Raw genomic sequence first — 7320 nt, 5'->3', positions numbered from 1 at the left:
TCTGCAAAATGGGGATACTGGTACCAGCTCCAATAGGGTCTTGAAAGGACTCAGTGAAGTCAGACACGCAATAATGACTTCAACCACTTTTGTTGAACATTTACTATGTGCCAGGCCCTGTGCTAAGTGCTTGTCTTGGGGGTTGGTACTGTTTCCCAGCTGTATTGAGGTCTGAAGGACATACAACAACGTGCCCTTAATTAAAGTGTAACATCTGGTAAGTTTTCACGTAGCACCCAACAGTGAAACTATCACCACAGTGGAGATGAAGAACTGGCCCTCTTCCTCTCCCCATTTTTCAGACATGGAAAGAAACCAAAGCTCCAAGACATTACATGCCTGCTCAAGGTGGTCAGGAGAAGACTCCGGATTTAAACCCTATAGTCTGAGCCAGCCCTTGTCCCTACCGTCACCGCCATTCAGCAGGGTGCTTAGCACAGAGAGTAAATGAAGGAACAAGAGGGTCAGTGTACGGTGGTGGTTGCAGGGAAGGTCCCCAGAGGAGAACCAACCAAGGGTTAGTAGCTCCTGAGTCAGCACCCTGGCAGAAGAGAAAGGGTTCGTTCATTCATTCATTAAATATTTATTGAGCACCTGCTATGTGGCAAGTCAAGCTCAATAGACACAGGTTCCTGTCCCCGGAGAGTGTGCTGCAGAGGACCAGGACTGGTGTAAGGATGGGGGGATAGTATTAGTTTGAGGTCACCTGCGGATAGAAGATGGCACCTGTCCTGTGTCCCCAAGGACAGGGCATACCAGGCAGACAAAGTCATGGAGCAGGGTCCCAGGGACGCTGTGGGGGAAACCTCAGGTCACAGGCTGAGGGTGGTCAGAGCTCTGGCGAGGAAGGAGGGACCCTCGTCCTCCTCCCTCCTGCACATCGCTGACATTTCCACGGGAGTCAGGGGAGGCTCTCCGCCTCTTGTCCTCACAGTGCCTCCCACACATGTACTTACCCGTTTATGAAGCACCTACTGTATGCCTAGCCCTGGGGATACAGCAGCTAACAAGATACAGCCCATATACTCCCAGTCTGGGAAGGGAGAGGGAGAAAAATGCAAGCAGACAACCACATTTTTAAGAAATGAAATAACCTAAGTGTCCATCAATGGGGGAGTGGCTGATACATGATGAAACCGCCACAGTCTGGAGGGTAGACAGGGGTCAGGAATGTGATGGGCGTACAGGCCTCACAAGGAAGGACGCCTGGGTATAGCAAGGGAAAAAAGGAAGCGGGCCACCACTGGGTTTTGTATTTTTGCCATTGGTAATTTAAAATAGAGCTGCCCCCATATCTCAGTGACTTTGCCCTCCTGCTGCCAGCCTCGGGCTGGGTCTGCCTGGGCCCTCTGTCCACTCTATCTGCTGAGGTCAAACATTCCTGCCCAGAACCCGGGTAGCCAACCCCCATGGGCTGACTTCCCAGGCCACTCTCTGGTCACAGGCTCAGGTTTAATCCCTCTCTGGGGCCCATGCCTTCACAACTGATGAGTCAACACAAGCCAGTTCTCAATACACACCCCCTCTTCCTGGTCTGGGGTCCCTCCTCCACTCCTGCCCAGCCCAGTCTATCCTGTTCCCCAGAAAGCACCCAACTCTACTGGTCTGGGCGACTCCTATCCAAGGGAACTTCCTGCAGTGATGGAAATAATCCACATATATCTGGGAGGCATTAGCTATATACAGCTATTGAGCACTTGAAATGTGGCTAGTGCAACTGAATTTTTAATTTTACTGTTTATATTATATTTGCTATTATTTATATAAATATATGATATGTTCATATTCATTTAATTAATTTAAACAACCACATGTGGCTGGTTGCTATGGCACTGGGAGGATGCAGAGAGTGAGCCTGGGTCCAGGCATGAAGAAATGGACATCCTGGGACCCTGGCCTCAGCCCCAGGTAGAGTCAGCTTAGGGGGTTGTTTGGACAGCTGGGGCGTCAGGGGCTGACTGGGGGAAGGGGGTTCCTTGGGGTCTGCTCTATTGATGGGGCTGAGCTTAGCTTTGGGTGCCCGTGGCCACCCCTCCACCTGCCTAGCCCTTGGTCTGACCCCAGCTTGATGGGCAGCGTCATGATCTGAGCTGACCTCTTACTGTTAGAGTGCCCAGCCCCAGCACTATGTCTAACCCCCTTCATTCTCTCCCTCTCCTTCTGGTGGGTCCCACCTCTGTTCCCCACTCCAAGCAGCTTCCAGAGAGCCTGACCTAGGATGGGGGGGTTGGTGTCACATCTAATCTGCTAAAAGGCAACGATAACACATCCCCTTCCGACCAGGTAGACTCAGGGCCTACAGCTGCCCTGGCCCAGTTCCCCAATGAACTTGGGTACGAAGACTTTGCTTTTGAAATAACCCCAGGACATGAAGAAGAGCTTTGGGGGGGGGGGGCGTGAGGGGGGGTAGGAGGCTAATCAGCTCAGGGTGCAGTGGCAGCTAGGCCCCCAGTGGGTTGATGGTGGCCTCCAAAAGATAAATGCAAGTCCTAACGCCCTGCAGCCTGGGAATGTGACCATATTTGGGAAAAAGGCCTCTGCAGATGTAATTAAGTTAAGGATCTCAAGATGAGAAAATCCTGGATTTAGGGTGGGCCCTGCATCCAATGGCAGGTGTCCTTATAAGAGGAAGGGCAGAGGGAGATTTGAGACAGAGACACTTGGGGCAGAGGGTAAGGCCGGGCGACCCCTGCCTGAAGCAGAGGTTGGAGGGATGCAAACTGAGGATGGAGGAAGAGGCCACTGCCAGGGAACGACTGCAGCGCCCGTGGTCATGCTGAACCCTGGATTGTACCCTGTAAACGAGTGGGCTGCCTGGTGTAAGAATTACGTTTCAATAAAGCAGAGCTGTCGCTTTCCTGCACTGCACCATCTCCAATGCCAGCCCCTCGACAAAGTCCCGCGGGACACGGTCCCTCCCTCCAAGCTGGCACTACTTACCCTCCCTTCTTTTAAAAACGTTTCCAATGTGAATTTTTTAATTGATTGGTTTTTGAGAAAGAGAGAGAGGGAAAGAGAGAGGCTGAGACAGAGAAACATGAACTTGTTCCCTTATTTATGCATCATGGGGTGATTCCTGTATGTGCCCTGACCGGGGATTGGATCTGCAAACTTGGCGCGTCGGGATGACGCCCTAACCACCTGAGCTACCCGGCCAGGGCTGATTTTTTAAAATATTATTGTGGTAAGACATACAACGTAAACCTTACCGCTTTAAGTGCACAGTTTAGTGGCGTTTAGCACTTCACATAGTTGTGAAACCATCACCATCAGCCACCTCCACAACTCTCTTATCTTGCAAAACTGAAACTCTGTGTCCATTAAATATTAACTCCCCGTTTCCCCTTTCTTCCTGCTCCTGGCAACCACCATTCTACTTTCTGTCTCTATGAATTTGACAGCTCCAGGAACCTCATATAAACGAAACCATACAATAATTGCCCTTTTGTGTTTGGCTTCTTTCACTTAGCATAATGCCCTCAAGGCTCATCTGTGTTGTAGCATCTGTCAGAATTTCCTTCCTTTTTAAGGCTGAATAATTTCCACGTTACCCTCATTTTAGAGGAGGAGACATCGTGGCCACATACACTGCAGAGAGACCCTGGAAGGTGGCAGGGTCAGAACGCACACCCAGGCCAGCCTGACTCCAGCACCCCCCACTCACCACCCTGCAACGCAGCCCCTTCCCAAGCACCACAGGACTCCCCTGGGCCACCCTACCCTTGTTCCTGCCCCCTTCCTTCCTCATGGGGAGCACCTAGGGCCTAGAGGGCCTTTTATTCACCTTTGGACCCTGATGACACAAGCGGCTCCAGGTGGAGTCCAGAGCAGTGAAGCAGCATTTGTGGAAGTGACTGGGCTTGGAGGTGGGTTGGGGGTCAAAATGGGTGGGGCCTGGCTGTGCAGCACCCTGGGTCAGGCTCCCCCAGGCCCTGCCTCTTGCTCAGTCAAAGCCACCTAATGACCAGGACCTCTGCACTGAGTGACCTGGGCTACGGCCTGCACAGCTGCACACAGCTGCCCTGCCAATGACCCTTAAGATCCTCCAGGTTCCCAAATCCGAGAGGCCCCTGAGCTGCACTCTGAGAAGGGGAAGAAGGAATGTAGGGGCAGTCACGGGACAAATGAGATTGGCGCAGGAAGCAGGCTGGGGGTTCCCGGGGGCTGGGGGAGGGAGGAAGGAATGACTGCTTAATGGAACCCAGTTTTCTTCTGGGGCCATGAAAGTGTTCTGGAAGTAGATAGTGGTGCTGGTTGCACAGCCTTGTAAATGTATTAAAAGCCACTTAATTGTGGCTTTTAACTCAAAAATGGTTAAATGGTAACTTTTATGTTATGTGTATTTTACCACAATAAAAAAAAAGCGCGCAACTCTCTTCAGCTTCGGCACTATCCCAGGGCCCTTATGTATTCTAGTGGCCCAGATCTAGGACCACTTGTGCCTCACAAGGGTCTGGACTCTGGACCCTCTCACTCCATTCCCCACACACCCCTTCATCCGCCTACTCTTGGTGTCACAGTGAGCTACACAACCGAGAACATTTCCCTGCAGGACACCTTCCAGGGACTTCTATGTTAGGATTGGGCCCAGTGTTTATTCAAATAAATGCATCACTGCCCTGGCCAGGTGGCTCAGTTGGTTGGGCATCATCACGTACACCAAAAGGTTGTGGGTTCGATTCCCAGTCAGGGCACATACCTAGGTTGTAGGTTTGATCCCTGGTTGGGGTGCGTATGGGAGGCAACCGACAGGTGTTTCTCTCTCTTATCAATGTTCTCTCTCTCTCTCTCTCCCTCCCTCCCTCCTTCTAAGGATGTCCTCAGGATTGAAAAATAAAAAAATAAAAGTAATAGATTTAACGGTATATAAAAATGCATCCCAATTGGTTGACTTTTCTGCAGCAGTGGCCTATCAGCAGGGGAGGTATTCAAAGACATAGGGTGGTTCCTGGACTCTTCAAAACACAGCTCACCAAAAGGCAGCCTTGGCTAGGTCATTCCCAGAGGGCAACTGGGAAGCAGCAAGTAGGAAGAAGCTGGAGGTCCTGCCCCTGGGACTGACTTCATGCCATCCTCTGGCACCTCTGCAGTCAAGGCCAGGATGCCTGGCTATCTTTTCAGCCCGGGCTGGGAAGTCACATCTTCTGTACTTCAGCTCCAGCCCTCAGGGAAGAAGGCTTTGCACAACCAGAGTCCTCGGTTTGAGTTCTTTACTAGCTGTTTGACCTTCAGCACATTACTCAACCTCTCTGTACCTTCATTTCCTTGTCTTTAAAATGAAGATTAAAATAGTTGTGACCTGAAAAAAGTTTACAAAAAAATTTAGGCGATAGTCATATAACATAAAATTAAACATTTTGATGTGTACAGTTTGGTGACGTTTAGTGCATTCACAGTGCTGTGCAAACAGCACCTCTGTGAAGTTCCAAAACATTTTCAATGTGTGAATGTAAAGCCTTAGAATAATGCCTGGTACAGCAAGTGCCAATGAGTGCTCAATAAATGGCAGAAATGATTAGCAGAGCAATGGTCAGAACATGTAACAAGTGGCAGGTAGTGGGATTAAGTTGCTTCTCTTGGGCTGCAGGAGGGGGAGTCGGTTCTCACTCTCCTCTAGGCCCCATTTTCCACGTTGAGCTCTCTGTACCCACCCACTGTCGAACCCCTTCTCCCACCCAGGGTCTTGCCCTCACTGTTTGGGTGGCAGGCGCTGATGGAGCCAGGAAACCTGGAGCCTCTACCACAGTCTCAGGGCCTCTCCTCTGCTCTTTTTGGCCCACTCCCTGCATCTCCCACATCCGCTGCTGCTCCCCCAAGCTGTCACCTTCTGTGGTAAGGGAGACACGTGTGGGTTGGGGCGGCTGGGAAAATTCAGCCTGGGTGGAAGAGAATGAATGGGAGTGGAAGCATCCCCACATCTGGGAGGCGCTCTCATGAGCAGACCGCCCTCACTCAAGAGAGCACCAGCTCCTTCCCCAGGGCAGGCATTTACTCTGAACATCCTGGGATCTCCCGCATCCAGCAGATCCCCAGGAACCTGCAGATTAACGTGCACCCTGCTGAAGGGGGCCTTAGGAGCTGCAAAGTTTGGGACAAACTACTGTCGCATCATCTTTCTAGATGTAAACATCCCGTTCTGTGGTTACTTTGTGCCAATTTAAAGCCTTTCGGGCTGTAACAATAGCTAAGTGTTAATCTCACTATGCACATGCACTGACTCCCAGGCAAAGCGTGCCGAGTGTCCTTGATGAGCCCAGGGTACAGCAAAACCTCCCTGGACCCATCTCCCCCAATTCCCCAGCACGCGGAGCCGCAGGAGCCATGGACTGTCCTTTGCTGCCACCTTGTGGCAAGCATGGGAACTTTGCGCTTCATTTCCTTCCTTGATCACCTTAATCAAGAAAACACTGAATATCTACTGTGTGCCAGGTTCCCCGTAAGATCCTGCGGACCTAAGTCAGACAGAGAAAGACAAGTACCATATAATTCCACTTACGTGTGGAATCTAAAGAACAAATTAAATGAACAAACAAAACAGAAACAAACTCATAAAGAGAACAAACTGAAGGTTGCGAGGTAGGAGAGGGGTTCCCCGGGCTGGGTGAAAACGGTGAAAGGATTAAGAAGTACAAATTAGTAGTCACGGGAACATAAAGTACAGCATAGGGAATATAGTGAATAATATTGTAATAACTATGTATGGTGCCAGGTGGGTACTAGAATTATCAGGGGAATCAATTAGTAAATTATATAATTGTCTAACCACTATGCTGTACACCTGAAACTAATACAAAATAATATTGAATGTCAACTGTAATCATCATAATAATAATAAAGTTTCTACGGACCTCGGGGGCAGATAACAAGACAGACATGGTGGCCGATTTTGCGAAGCTCACAGCTTCCCAGAAGGGACGGTCAGTAACCCACAAATAAATAAAACTGAGTAAATAAGATGATTACAGAGTGTGATACAAGGTAGGAGGAAAACAGGGGCTGAGTATCACAGGCTGAAAAGACACGTTTGATAAACCGAGTGTTTGCCTCCCTGCACACCCCCTCCCTGCCCAGGACTGTGGGCCATGCAAGGGCATGTGCATCTGTCTGACTCCCCCTCGTGAATGGGTGAAGTCACCCAGGGCTGGCACATAGTAGGTGCTCAGTAAATGTCTAATGAATACACAATGACAAGCCTGTCCAGAGCCAGCTTCTTGGCTCCTCCAGGCCAAACAGGTGAGAGAAAAGAGGGGCGTATGGAAGAGAGGCTGGGTCCCCAGGGGCCCTGGAATGGCTGTAAGGGTTTGGGTGAAGATGTTGGAC

This window comes from Miniopterus natalensis, chromosome 3 (genome assembly GCF_054644295.1).
Source record: "Miniopterus natalensis isolate mMinNat1 chromosome 3, mMinNat1.hap1, whole genome shotgun sequence".
Classification (NCBI taxonomy): domain Eukaryota; kingdom Metazoa; phylum Chordata; class Mammalia; order Chiroptera; family Miniopteridae; genus Miniopterus; species Miniopterus natalensis.
The sequence above is the reverse complement of the archived record's forward strand: the minus strand, read 5'-3'. Positions refer to the sequence as shown.